Below are 14811 nucleotides of genomic sequence, written 5' to 3' on the forward strand. Positions count from 1 at the left end.
CTCTACCGTGTTTCCAACATAAAATACGTTACCATCAGAAATGATGAAGAATTCTAAACATACCCAAATCTGTAGACAACTCGTTCCTTTTTACTTCATAGTGTGTTGGCCTATCACAAAGGGTTTAAGCTATCTATCGGTATTAAGTGAGATATTAGGCTCCGTTCCTGTTACATCCGTGGGCAGACCCTGAGTTGTCGTCGGCTGATTCCGTTGATCGATGTCTGGATTTTTCCACTGAGGTTGGAATGGTCTGGTATCAGCATAAATCTCTACGAACCAAGGACAGTTTTCTACAGCTTCCTAGCCATGAGAAGGTAGCCGTCAGTTGCATCCTGATAAGGTAGCAGACTTTCAGTGCCTTTTTCTCTGTGAATTTGTGATTTTTTTAATCTCGTCTTGACTCAAGGATTGTGTAGTTCCCCGGATTGAATTACGATATGGAAAGCCACGTGCATCTTAACTAACCTAGTTACGAGTCTCCAGTGGGGTTCGAAGTAATGGAAAATTTTTCTAACAGCTAAGTCTTTCTTTTATTTTTGTGTATCTCTCTGAGTACAGGAAGGACAATAGATTTGATCGGTATATGGTTAATAAATAAAATTAGTATGAACAATGATTAGAAAAATTCTACACCGGGCAAACTTTAATTTTTATATCTTTGAAATTTTTGCCTACTTTCTTTATCCTTGTAAGCTAAGTAAATTTAGGCTGAAGTTACTCAGAATTAATAATGAAAATTTTTATGGAATAATTATCCGTTCTGAGGTCAAATTAATGTTTTATGCAAAGAGTTGATGTACCTTTTTTTCCTTCTTCAGTTATCTTAATAGTTTCTGTTGAATTTATGACATAATTGTAATTTGGTACCAAAAACCTTAAATTTGTTCATATAAAAATGTAACGGATTAATTCATACGAAATAGTAATATAAAAATATTTATAATAGGAGGAATTATAAACAGTAAATAAACAGTACTTAAAAACCTGAAATTTATACTATGCTTTTATTTTGTGTACTGCATTTATCCTTTATCAGATCCTTAACTAGCACGGTCCAGAGTTTTAAAATCACAACGTAATTTCTTTAACACTTACCATCACTAAGTAGTTTGGCTTGTTAGCAATAGTATGGTTACTCTTGTATTAACTGTTTGGTTAACCTTTAATTAGTTAAGTGAATTTTATTCACAATTTCACCTGTCTGTTTCTGTATCCGTATTTTCCTTTAGATACCGTAGCAGAAACAGAACACAGTTACATAAGAATCGGATCAAAATGCAGCCAGATGATCGCCAAGTTTGGCTACTTTTGAGGATATATCGCGGAATTTGGCGATAAAATTTATCGCCGGACCCATTGCCCGCTTAACGATGTTTTGAGAGTTTGGCGAGATAGCTAGTTACATCAATGTTAAATGGACTTTTCTCTTTAACCCTGTTTATTCGGCAACGCCTGGTACTCTTGAGGCCTTTCATGTCACGTTATAAAATAATGCTGTAATTTATATATAATTTCATGAAAATTCTCTGCATACATATATGTAAAACTCCTAACAGTATACATGGAAGCTTGCACAACTGGTTTCTTGTTTGAAAACCAGATTTGAGTTTTGGTTGTTTGCGTAAGGGTGGTATTGTGATTCATGCAAGGAGGAGAGACTCTCACCAGCACGTGTCGGAACTCAACAGCAGCAGAATCGGGAAATTTTGAGACTGCGGTTTATGTGACATGGCTGCTAATGTTTATCAGGATCCCATGACAGTCAGGCAAATATGGAATCGGTGAGTTAAACTAACTCATAACTTAGTTAGACTCAGGACTAACGTCCATTAGGACAGTCATATTGCCTCTGGAGTTTGTGTAAACTACAGCTCCGACACTAATCATATCGTTGTCCCATTAAACTTTATGTCTGTAATGATTTATATTCTCCTATTTGCTATCCTTCTTGGTATAGCAATTATAATGGTCAGAGTGTACTTTTGTTTAATGGGATGGTTGTTTTAACTGTGGACTAGAGCATCAAGTGTGGCAACCTATAGGTATACTTCAGATCATGAATAGTTATACAATAACGTCAATAAAAATTAAGAAAAAGAATAAACATTGACCACCAAATTAATTTTTATTTCTACTTTTTTATATTTTTAATATATTTTATTTAATTATTTTTATTATATTTTATTTAATTATTTTTATTATATTTTATTTAATTATTTTTATTTATACTTATTTATTAATTTTAATTACTCCAAAGGGGTTTTGTCCCTGAAGGACTACTGTTTTCGTTTTGCATTGAATCACTATAAATCTATAAATGTCCGTTTCCCTTTTCAAACTTTTGCCACCAAATGTTAGAGTCCTGTATTATATTTGAAGAAATTAAATAATGAAATATCTGCATAAATGCATGTATATTTCTCGCATTGTGATAAAACAACGGTACATAGAGCCATCGAAATTTGAAAGACTTAATCCTCCTACGAATATGGGCATGTGGAAGCCCAAACTTTAAATTTTGAAACTGTTTTATTATCGATTTCATATTTTGTAAAACTTTAACGAATTTTTGATTAGCAAACTCAAGGTTTTCAAAGCGAGGAATGACAACGTTGTATAGAAAAAGCATTTTTATCTCCAGCGAGTTAGACTCTGTATCGGAAATTCTAAAGGATATGCTCATTTTAAAACTATTTTGCGATATTGCTGTTGAACTGAATTTTATGGTTTAAGTGCGAAGAACGTGATATGTAATAAACAAATGTAACACACAAAATGTTAAAAAAACGCCCGTTTGGATTTAAAATCTGAAACCTTTGAGATTTTTGTATTTATTTTTAATTATAATTCTTATTAATTTAAGTAATTTTTTTATTTATGCCATTTTTTTGTTAATAGGCCCAGACATTTAGCAGCAAACACAAACTTTGGCACTAAGCCTAAGAAGATAGTGGTTCCCTAACATTGCATAGGAAAAGAATAATTATATAACATATAATAAATATTATACTTAACATTACATATAATAAATATTATATGATTATATATATATATATATTAATAATACGAGCTACACCTAGGCTGAGCGCGATACCAAATTTATGAAATTCTGTGATGTTTTTAAGCGAATGGTGTTCTTCCCATTTAAGCAGATTTGTTTTCCCTTGAAAAACATCAGGGAATTGCGCTGATTCGGCGCAGTGCTCAGTTTTCGGCATTCCGGATATTAAGCATAATATATAGTATTGTCATTGCACGGCTTATCATACGCGATGTAAAGGATCTGTCAAATAATGCGCTTTGTCGTTTATTTGGCAGCTGTCCGTTAACAGAAAAGTACCATTTTCATTATTTATTTATTTTTTGATGATGATTTTATGAAACAATTACTATATTGCCAAATGATGAACAGTCTCAATAAATCGTGTGGTGTGGTGTGGTGCGGTGTATCGAGAATAGAATATTGGAAAGCCCACTAGGGCTATCTGCCTCAGGGGAGGGATGCCTTCGTGGAGGACTTTCTAAGGGAAACTGGCTCGTATACAAGTTGCACATGGCGAAAACCACGAAAACGCCAATGCAGCCAGCCCGTTAGCGGAATTCGAACCTCGGACCGAACTACCAGTGTTCAGCGATTTTACCGTTCGGCCGCTGGTGAGTCCTCTCCATAAATGAGTTGAAGAATTTGATTTCGAAAGTTTTCGTGTTTCTTTCCTGATTCCGTTTATTATATTTCTGATATCAAAAGATATTTTTGGTTGAAGTTGTTTAACTGCAGGCTCTGTTGATTAAAATAAGTTTATTCGTTCCTTACATCTGAAATGTTTTCCTTCTCTTTTTTATATTGGTTTAGGATCAGATAAAATACACATTCTCTTCGGAATTGTTTGCTAGAATTGCTACACTTTGATCAAGTAAGTTTGTTCGACAATATTTACGTTTCACGTCAAATAGCAGCATGTATAGCAATATTTAATTGAAGATCAGTGCTCTCTAAACTGCAGTATATAATTTTTCTCAAATTTTCATTTAATCACGAATACTTCCTTTCACTTCACCTTTTTTCTTACATTAGTATGATTAAATTATTATTTAACTGTAAAAACCTATAATTATTTTCAAACGTTACATGCCAATTTTCCTTTGATTTGATAATAAGGTATTCTTAAGTTTTCGCGCTGGAGTTCTTAAACGAACATGAAATTTTTAAAAGTAATTCACCATATTATAATTTCAATGACATTGTGTCCAATTCAAGAAGACTAAATTATAATCAACGAATGCATCGCGAAAAATACTCCTACAGATAAGAGCACTCAAATTCTTTCCACACACACGATTTCCAAGTGTTGGATTTAAAATTCAAGAATACGAATTTAAAATAGTCAACATTTCTCACCAAATCTTCAAAAAATTAAGTTGCTAAAGGTTGGCTTGGATAGTTCGATGTGGACTGATATCCCAGGGAAGGGGGTCAGATACATAGGATTTTCCATGTGTTTTCCTTGTGTTAAGTAGACGCGAAGTAGTTTCCTTTCGAAACTTCTTCACAAAGGCCTCTTCCTCGTTAAGCATTGCGTGTGTTACCATAATACTTATACAGGGCGCTTTTCAAATTCGGCCCACAAATTCAGAGAGGTGATAGTAGGCACCAAGAGGATGGATAATTGCCACAGAAACTTGGATTCACAAACTATGCTTAGTGGAAGAAAATCGCATAATTATTTATGAAGCGTGTCACACCGAATGTAACAAAACGGACCAACAATAAGTATAAAACGATTTATTTGATGTAAAGTAGGATTACACTGTATCACAGTTCAAAGTCAAAAATGAGACGATGAGACAGTTTCATAGAAATTGTTTGCAGTTGCGGCTTCATTGCACAGCCAATACCTACGGACGAAGGATTGCCGAAACCATTCAAACATACTCGGTATCCTGGCGATGTCTGCTGAGGCGAATACGTTACGTGCTGTCATATCCTCCAGTGTGCACAGATGCGTCTGATATACTACTAAATGCATGTGGCCCCACAAGGAGAAATCCAATGGATTGAGGTTCGGGTTGGGTAGAGGCTAAGCAACAGGTTTTCTGAGTCCAGCACACATATCAGGATATGTAGCATCGAGGTGTTTATGCACCGCAATCGCAAAATATGCTGATGCACTAACGCCTTCTCTCTTTAAGCAGGCTTCATCTGAGTATAGAGCAGGACGGGAAACTGAGAATCATTCTGTGTAGCACCAAGCATTCAGCATACAATCTCTACTTGAATTGAGTAGTCTATATCGCCTAGGAGTTGGATATTCTGCAGAATAGAAGTGGTGTATGTTGGATATTCTGCAGATATAGAAGGCCTGCATAATTTTTACACGCAGAAACTTCCACTCCATTTTACGACAAATACCAAGTTTAACAGCAACCGATCGTGTACTGGTCAACGGGAAACGGCAAACCATTCAAGCACCCGGTCTTCTGTTTCAAGGTTGCGCACATTGCGTTCTTGCTCCTCATTACGACTAATTATATGGAAAGATTGTGTCTCCCACTTCCGTCGATTCATGTCCGTGAACGTAGTGTGGTGCGGACAACGCCTACTCGAATATTCCTCCTGGCGCATCCTATGTGCTAGGCGTCCATTGTCACATGCTCGGTTGTAAATTAGATGCACATACGGATATTTATCGTTGGTGTTATCTGACATGCTGTTTCCGAATGAAATTTTAACACCCACGAATTCTGCAATGCCCACTAATGAATACTTTCTTGCTGTTTTTATTTTCCTCATACGCACTGGGAAGAAAAAAAGATTGCATCAAAAAGAAAAAAGAAAGAGAAAAGGGATATGAAAGATTTCTTTTTCACGACTAATCCTGGCATTTGTATGGCGCTCTCTTCGTGAGGCTCAGTGTCTTCTCGAAGTCTATTTTTTGCGATTTTGAGGCGCTTAGTTTGCGACCCTATGTTATATGACAATTTTTTATCCTCTTAATATCAACTTCCGCAAAGACACTATACATTTACGTTATCCCATCATTGTTTAGGATTCGATTCGAGGCAAACGGTAACGCAACCAAAAAAACTAACCACCATATCGAACAGGGCAGCTAAAAGTAAGAGTTTTCTTCTCACTCTGATGTTGTCTACAACTTGCTTGAGATTTCGCATTGGGTGGTCAGAAAAGTGGATTTAAGCCTTCCGAGGCCTTTACTTTCTCAGAAGTTTACTTCCAGTTACAAATATTTAAATACTTGTTATATATTATTTGTAATTAAATAAAATGCAAAGATTAAGAATCATGAGATAAAAATTCATCGACAAATTTAATTTCAAAATTTAGTATTTCATTTAGCAATTTCAGAATTATATGGCCAAATTTATCACTGTTCTTGAAAGGTCTATTAAAAATTCTAAAGGATAATCCGAAGATGATTTTTCTCGAGTTAATCTCCTTCAGTAAGTTTCCTGAGTGATATGTTCACGAGGAAATTTTTTTCATTTATAAACATCTCACATTTGGTAATAAGGCATTTTCATGAATGAAATTTTAAGTTTTATCATGCTAAAAATATATTAACAATAATTTAGTATTTTAATAATATATTAACAGTAATTTAGAAATATTAGTAAAATATATTCCTATGTTGTTTGGAAAAAAAATAGTCTTTAAACTAATCATTAGTTGGCTATGTGCTTGTAGAGACATTATGTTATTTCGAAGTAGGCGAAATGAAAAATCAGCAATGCCCTCGCCGATGCTCGAACCACGGACCTCTCGAATACACGCCGAGGGTGCTGATCACTACACCACGAAGGCATGCTAAGAAGGCAGGAGAAATATCTTATATGATAATTACTTGAAACCTTCCACTGTTTTCTGGAAAGTGAGCTCTATAAAATTCTAATAAAACTGCCTTTTTTGAGGGAGTGGGAAAAGAAATGCATTGATTAAAACTTATCACCATACCAATGCCCGTTGCTTTATCTATTCATTTTTTTCCTTAATTGTTATTTTATTTTTTAGTTACCTAGGTTTCTCTTTTCAACCCATGAATACTCTATCAAAACTGGGGCAGAACTGGGCAGAGTCATTGTCATCTGTTATGAGCCCAGATGCTAACTTGCTATCTTTGCTACGATAAAATTCGTAATCTTCATACGATGTTACCATAAGTCAACTGAGACAAGTCACAATAACAAGATAGTTTTACCAACGTATAATGGGAAAGCGTATCATTTACTTTTACAAGCTTTCATTTAAGTAGCCCCCCTAAGTCTAATAAGCTGTGCTTTCCTTTAACTAAATCAAGAAGTATTCCTTTGTAAACTGTAAGTTAGAAATTCTCATAGGTGTTTGAGCTAACTCCAAATTAATGCTGCTATCCTTTCTAGATTTGGAACTATTCAGTGATTTTATATAGAACATAGATTTACCATAGCTTTAGTTTCATACATTTTAAGTCAGGAGTCCTCCCCCCCCCCCACAGTATACATTTCAAGTGCTAGGATCAAGGTTTATTTTGAGTTTCAAAATTTCACACGAGGATTTACTTATTACTTAATCTTTCATTTCTTAACTTTTATTTAAAAGAAAATCTTTCTAGTTTTGCAAGTTTAATTTTAAGTTGATCCCTCTGTATACAACATCGAAGGCTTTGTCTTTTATTTGGCTCAGAAATTTCTCTGTCGTCTTAATTTTTGCAACCACCGAACGTAAGCAAACGCTTACAGTTATAAAAGTGAATTAAAGAAGAAAAATACATATATTTTTGTCTTTTTAAAATTAAAAATTAAGTTCATGAAAGTTATCAAAATATTTAATTTTTAAATTTGCTAACTTTTTTTTTGATAATTTAGGGGTCTCTCACCTCTTTCCTCTACCACAAAACCACTCAAGACATTTGGCTAGACTTTCTGTATTTTCCACCATGCTGCAAAGAGACTAATAAAATCCAGGCCTTCTCCAGGCACCCGGAAGCAAAAATACAGCAGACAGCAACACTAACAAATCCAACGGTTAGCATGACCAGTAAGACTATGAAAAAGCTTTTAAATGGGATATGGACTAAGATCAGTCTTCAAAACAAACTCAAACAAAACAAACATCAGTCTTAATCACTCATCCACTGTCAGGCTGCAATAGGATTTTTTTATTTAAATAAATAAGGAATAATTTTAAGACTAGTTTACTCTTCGAAAAAAACATAAATTACATACACAATTAGGGTATCTTTCTTTGGTTTTTTTAAATTAATTTTATTTTAAATATCTTTACTAAAGTTGCTGGATATTTGCAAATATTTAATCCAGTTTGAGAAGCTAAAATTGTTGCAGTTATCACTGATTATCGTCAAATATTATTGAAAATTCTTGAAATGACAATAAAAATAAAAATAAATTATTAAATTAAAAAAACGGTTTAAAATTATTTTGAATGACTTTAATTAATTAATTATAAATTTTCTCATTAATGACCATAATTATAGATTACAAATTTAGAATATGTATATAAATGCTCATGAAAATTTGAATTATAGTTCTCAATGTTTGTATCTAATGCTTAATTTAGATATGCCATATTAGCCCAATAATATAACGTAAGAGTTTCACATTTGTTATGTCTGGGAAGAAAAAACTAGGTTTTTAAGTTTAAGGGCCTTGTATAAATCAACAAGACATGCGAAGATGGTCTTCCAAAAAATACATAAAAACTTAATATTTAAATAGATAAATAACCTTCTTTAAATTAAAATTCAGCTTTTGCGTTAAATTATGTTATTTAACTATTCCTGCTAGACAACCAAAAATGAACAGTTTCAATGAAGTCAAAAAACAAGTTAAAGTTAATTTTAAAAATCATAAATTTCTGGACATTTTTAGACTTAAAAGTTAGTTCAAGCATTTTGTTAGTTGGAAAAGTTAAACTTGCTTAAACGTTAGTTGGAAGTCATGCATTTTACTCTCATTATGTATATGCTTTTTACATATTTTGATCAATAAACATTTATTTAGTTTTTAATGTTTTTTCGATTACTCAAATTATATACTTCTGTGTTAAATTATCAATGTGAAATTTCCTTGTTTTCCTTTAATGCCTATTTTCAAAAATGAAACTTACTCAGTAAACATCTTAACTCAGTAAACAAAATTACTGATATTTTTCGATGAGTTGATTGTTCAGTTTGACAGAAGAGGTTCATGTAAGTTGAGTTTGAAAAATCTATAAAATCACACCAAATCTAAGCATATTTGAAAATATAGCTTGAAATATACATTTCGCAACACAAAAATTAATTTAAAAGTAGACATCATCCTGAAATACCTTTAACATCTTGAAATATTTTCCTGATTTATCTAATAATATGTTTCTTAAGCTATCCAAGTTTCAATACTTATATTATAGTATTTTCCAGCAGAATCTGAAATGTTAGTAAACTATACATACATGGTATACATTTAGAATTTAATGTAATGTAATTGGATTCTTTGTAATGTGTCAAATGCAATTCTTTTATTATGGAACGCAATAAGGTTTAGAAATTACATTAGAAACGTACATCTTAATATAGGAGCAATGCTCTGTAACATTCCTGTTTAGTTACCAGGTGATATTTCCATGGAAGCAAAAGAATTCTAAATATCTCCTCGTGAAAGCATCTTCGTTTCATATGGTTATCTTATCTTGGAATGCCCATTTGAGATAATAAATTAATTTGATTTTTGCTTACTTTGTTTGGTTAAGTATAGATCGTAAATTTAAAGATTGATTTAAAATTAATCGGTTGTTTTGACATGCGAAATTTCGTAGAACCTCTGATAATGTTTGAGATACTACACGTTAGTTTATCCATTGAATTAAATTAATGCTTCTTATTCGTGAAATATTTCAGAATTATAAATTATTTAGCAATCGGAGTTTAATCTCTAGTTTGCAATTGCAATTGCTTCAAAATGAATGTTTACTGGGTTAATAATTGAATATTAACTGTTGAATCATTATTCTTAAATATTTGTGCTCACTGCAAGAGCTTCATTAAAGGTAATCTTCTACTAAATTGTTATATGCAGTGCCTCCCTTAAAATTATAAATTCAATTTAATATATAGCCATATGATAATTAAACACTGATAGTTTGAGCTAAAGATAATCATACATGTGCATTTTATTAAGAAAAGAGAATGTGTATTCGTTAACAAAACAACAATATTTTTTTTCAATCATATGAATCATCAAGGACTTGCTAGATATTTCAGTTAGAGTTGAATCGTATAAAATGCTCTTATATACTTAAAAACTTCGAAGAAACTGCATCATATTTTTACTAGTAATAAGAGAGCAATGTAAAAGAAATTGGAATCGTTTGCTTAACTATTTCTCACAAGTATGTAATCATAAAAGAAACATTTGAGTTTGAAATACTATATCGCATCGCCAATCTGTATAGCTGTGGAAATTATTTTGATTAATTGATAGATGGCTCTAGCGTTGCGTGTTAACACGACGCGACGTGCCTTCTGAATTTCCATAGACTCTCCACCGGCAGCTCGATAGATGGATGTGTGATGGTTCGCACACTATTTGATTAGGAACACTTCGGTTCCTATTTGATTTCGATTTTCGATTATGAAAGCATATAGATTTATTTGTCAACTGAACCACCATGTTTTGATTAATGATCTGTAAATATTGTACATATTAAAAGTTACATTTTAACGTGATTGATGTCGATTTATAGATCTTAGAATATTTTGAAACAGCTGGTGCATTAGGCCGTCAAGAATTGGATTTAGCACGTTGCAAGTGTGCGAAGTCGGCAAAAAAGGTAAGACTAAATTTTCTAATTTGTAGAGTAACAATGGCAGAAGAGTCTGTTGTTAAATTAAAATCGAAACGCAAAGTTATCAGGACCACCGTGTCCAAGATTCTAAAAAAATCGAATCGGAGTTGAATAAAGAAGAAATTTATACAAGTACATTAGAAGAAAATTTAGATCAATTAATCACGAAATCGAAAGCTCTGAATGAGTTAGATGCTCAGATAGAGCGTGACTTGAAATGAGAGGCGGAAGAGTTTGAAACAGAAATTCTATCTTGTATCGAATACGAAGAGAAAATTCAGTTATGGCAATTCAGAGGAAATAAAAAATTGAAAGAATTAAATAAAGTAACAAATTCGGATAATGAAAACTCTCTTAACGAAGCTAATTCTAAAATCGAAAGCAATAAATGTACGCGTCTGCCAAAGTTAACCATCGCTAAATTCTATGGAGATTACACCCAGTGGACAAGTTTTAGAACTCTTTCAAGGTAGCAATCCATGATAATGAATCTTTAACAAAGATCGAAAAATTCAATTATTTAAAATGGTACTTATGCGGCAATGCTGCAAACACGATAGAAGGTTTTTGCATTTCGGAACCATTACGATGAAGTTGTCGAAATACTTAAAAACAGGTTTGGCAGGAAAGAAATAATTATAAATTCACACATGCAAAAATTCCTGAATCTTACCCCAGTAACCAAATCCAGTGACACTTTAAAACTTCGCAATTTTTGTGACACTATAGAAACTCAAATACGCAGCTTGAAATCATTAGAAGTCACACTGGATAAATACAGTTATATGTTGATTCCAGCCATAATGAAAACTCTGCCGTCTGATATAACCTTAGAATTCAATCGTAAAACGGATTCGTTATCTTTTTTTAATGTTGACGAATTATTGCAATTTGTTCGTTTAGAATTGGAAAGTCGCGAGAGACGCCATCTTTTGCTCTCCACTCATAAATCAGAAATCACTTCCTGTGTTTATAAAGAGAAGGGAAGGAAGGGGAGTATCGTCCATTCCACTCAGCAGCTGCTGGCGCCGGTTAAAGAAAATAAACTACTAATTTCTCTCTGTTTTGTAATACATCCAAACATGTTACTGAAGACTGTGAATCACTGACAGTTGATGAGAAAAGAAATTTATTACGTAAACATGCCAGATGTTACCTTTGCCTGAAATCAAACCACCGCATAAAGCACTGTCGAAGCGATCTCGTCTGCTCCAAGTGCAAAGGTCGACATAACAGTTCAATATGCTTTCGCGCTGAGAAAGAACTAAATGAAAAAAATAAAAGTATAGAAGATTCGCATGTTCTTTCAGCATTCTCACGCAGCAAAATTAAAACTATTTCACTTCAAACGTGTTGCGTAACACTTCGAACGAATACGCAGTCGGTTTTAATTCGACCTCTACTGGATTCAGGTAGTATGCGTTCCTTCCTGAGCAAAGAAATCGCGGATAAATTGAAGCTTCCTGTTATTCGAACAGAGACTCTTTCGGTATTTACGTTTGGAAATAAAACACCCATTAGAAAAACATTTGACGTTGTTAAGATAAAATTACAGAACAAGGAAACACCGAATTTGAAAATCAAAGTTGAAGCTCTAGTGACTGAACAAATTTCAAGTTCTGATTTACCACCTCCTAATCTTGATAGACACATTTTAGGCAAACAGTTAGATGGTTTACAACTCGCAGACTCTTGGGATTGCAAAGAAAAAAATACTCTTTTGATAGGAGCTGATCATTATTATTATGTAGTAATTGGGAAACTTAAGCGTTTAAACAAACATTTAGTAGCTGCTGAAACGTTATTCGGTTGGTCTCTGCTAGGTTACACTAAAGGTACAACACACACGTCCACAGCCTTTAATATCATAGTTGAGGAAGATATAATATCTGATCAGATAAAGAAATTTTGGGAGCTTGGAAGTTTAGGTATAAAACCTGAAAGTGAATCATCCGACCCATTAGACAATACCATAATGGAAAAATTCGAATCCGAAATTTTATACAAAAATTCTCGTTACAAGGTTAGGCTGCCATGGAAGTCTGATAGAAAAATGAGTTACATGACAATAAAGCGATTACGCTGAAACGATTTGAGAAACTTGTAAAGCGATTTCAGAATAACCCTGAACTCTTTTATTCGTATCAAACAGTTCTACAAGATTATTTACAACAAAACATCATTGAACCAGTTCCAGACACTGTTGATAGTGAATCTCAAATCACATTTTATTTGCCTCACAGAGAAATCATTCGTAGTGATCGAACTACTAGTAAACTACGTATCGTATTCGACGCGTCTTCACATGGACCTGGTGAAATCTCGTTAAATGACTGCTTGCATATTGGTCCAAATTTGTATCCTGACATTCTTGAACTTCTGTTGGCCTTCAGGCTTCATCCTGTAGCATTTACAAGTGACATAAAGCAGGCGTTTCTTCAGATAGAAGTAAATGAGAAGGATAGAGATGTAACGCGTTTTCTGTTTACTAAAAACCCATTCGATGATCCACAAAATTTTATAACTCATCGGTTCACACGTGTGTTATTTGGCGTAAAGAGCAGTCCATTTTTACTGGCTGCAGCCACTAAACACCATTTGAAACAATATGAGAAAACCTACCCTGCCACTTGCGAATTTTTAAATGATCATATTTATGTAGATGACATCATTGGAGGACACCAAAACGTTGAACTTGCTCTCAATACCAGTTTAGGATGCGTTAACATTTTTAGAGATGCTAGTATGATTCTACATAAATGGCACACCAATTCTCAAGAACTGCGCGAATTATGGATTAAAGAAGGTATTGAATCCGAGGAATCTAGTCATGTTTCGGAAGCTAGAAATCCTCCATTGAAAGTGTTAGGAGTCGCTTGGGACAATCAAAGTGACATAATTTACTTTGATGTAAAAAATTTGAAAACATTTCTATCAAAACAAGTTAATACTAAACGTTTTGTCCTACAAGCAATAGGAGGAATTTTTGATCCTATTGGTCTATTATCACCGTTTGTACTTAGAGTCAAAATCATATTGCAGCAAATTTGGACATTTCCTTTAGATTGGGATGATGAACTACCAGAAAATTTATGTTTTGTATGGAAAACATGGTGCAAACAAGCTTCCAGTTTAGACGAAATCGGTATTCCACGATATTATGTTTCTGCAATCGGTAATAGTGATGTGGAAAGGATTGAACTGCACTGTTTTTCTGACGCTAGCAAAAAGGCGTATGGTACAGTAGCGTATCTGCGTATAATTTCTAGCAATGGACAAATATTTACGGTTTTTATTGCTTCAAAGACTAGAGTAGCGCCTTTAAAACCGCTCTCCTTACCTAGGTTCGAACTAATGGGAGCTCTTTTGTCAGCCAAATTAGGCACTAGCATCACTAAAGTTTTGAAGTTACAACTTTCTCGTTTTTTTTTTGGGGGGGGGGACTGATTCAAAAATCACACTTTTCTGGACAAAAGACTGTACAAAGAAATTTAAGCTTTTCGTTAAAAATCGTATTCAGGAAATACAAAATTTGACATCCCCAGAAAATTGGCATTATTGTCCCGGTAAATGTAATCCCGCTGATTTGGCTTCGAGAGGAGCTAAACTTCATGATTTGAAAAACAATCCTATCTGGTTTCAAGGACCAGAATGGCTTAGAATGTCGTCTGAATTGTGGCCTCGACAGAATGAAGAGAAACCTGTCATTGAGGAAGAATTAGAATACCGCAAGAATATTAATGGTATTTATGAATTTGTGTGCACAGCAGTTGAAGAAAGGATTATAGACATCTCAAAATCTTGTAATTTAAGAAAATTGTTGATAATAACTTGTTGGATAAAGAGATTCATTGGTAAAATTAGGAAAACAAACCATTTGACAGGTCCATTAACGACTGAAGAAATAGTGAATGCCGAAAATTATTGTATTCGATCTGAACAAGAACGTTTTTGTACCAAAGAAATTG

General features: G+C 33.5%; 1 long non-coding RNA gene across 2 annotated transcripts in view; it reads left to right on the forward strand.

Annotated features, from left to right (window-relative positions):
• The window catches only part of LOC146997774 (uncharacterized), a 58822-nt gene that overhangs the window by 9538 nt on the left and 34473 nt on the right, over positions 1–14811 (forward strand). Inside the window, exon 1 of one of the 2 annotated variants that reach the window (XR_015040532.1) lies at positions 1413–1784. The exons of the other annotated variant lie outside the window; for it this stretch is intronic. This is a non-coding gene — a long non-coding RNA (uncharacterized LOC146997774). Of the gene's footprint in view, positions 1–1412; positions 1785–14811 lie in introns of those variants that run through there. 2 annotated transcript variants of the gene reach the window in all.

Source organism: Stegodyphus dumicola, chromosome 4 (genome assembly GCF_044657685.1).
Source record: "Stegodyphus dumicola isolate Sdum_Otavi_A_Nest chromosome 4, ASM4465768v1".
Lineage (NCBI taxonomy): Eukaryota > Metazoa > Arthropoda > Arachnida > Araneae > Eresidae > Stegodyphus > Stegodyphus dumicola.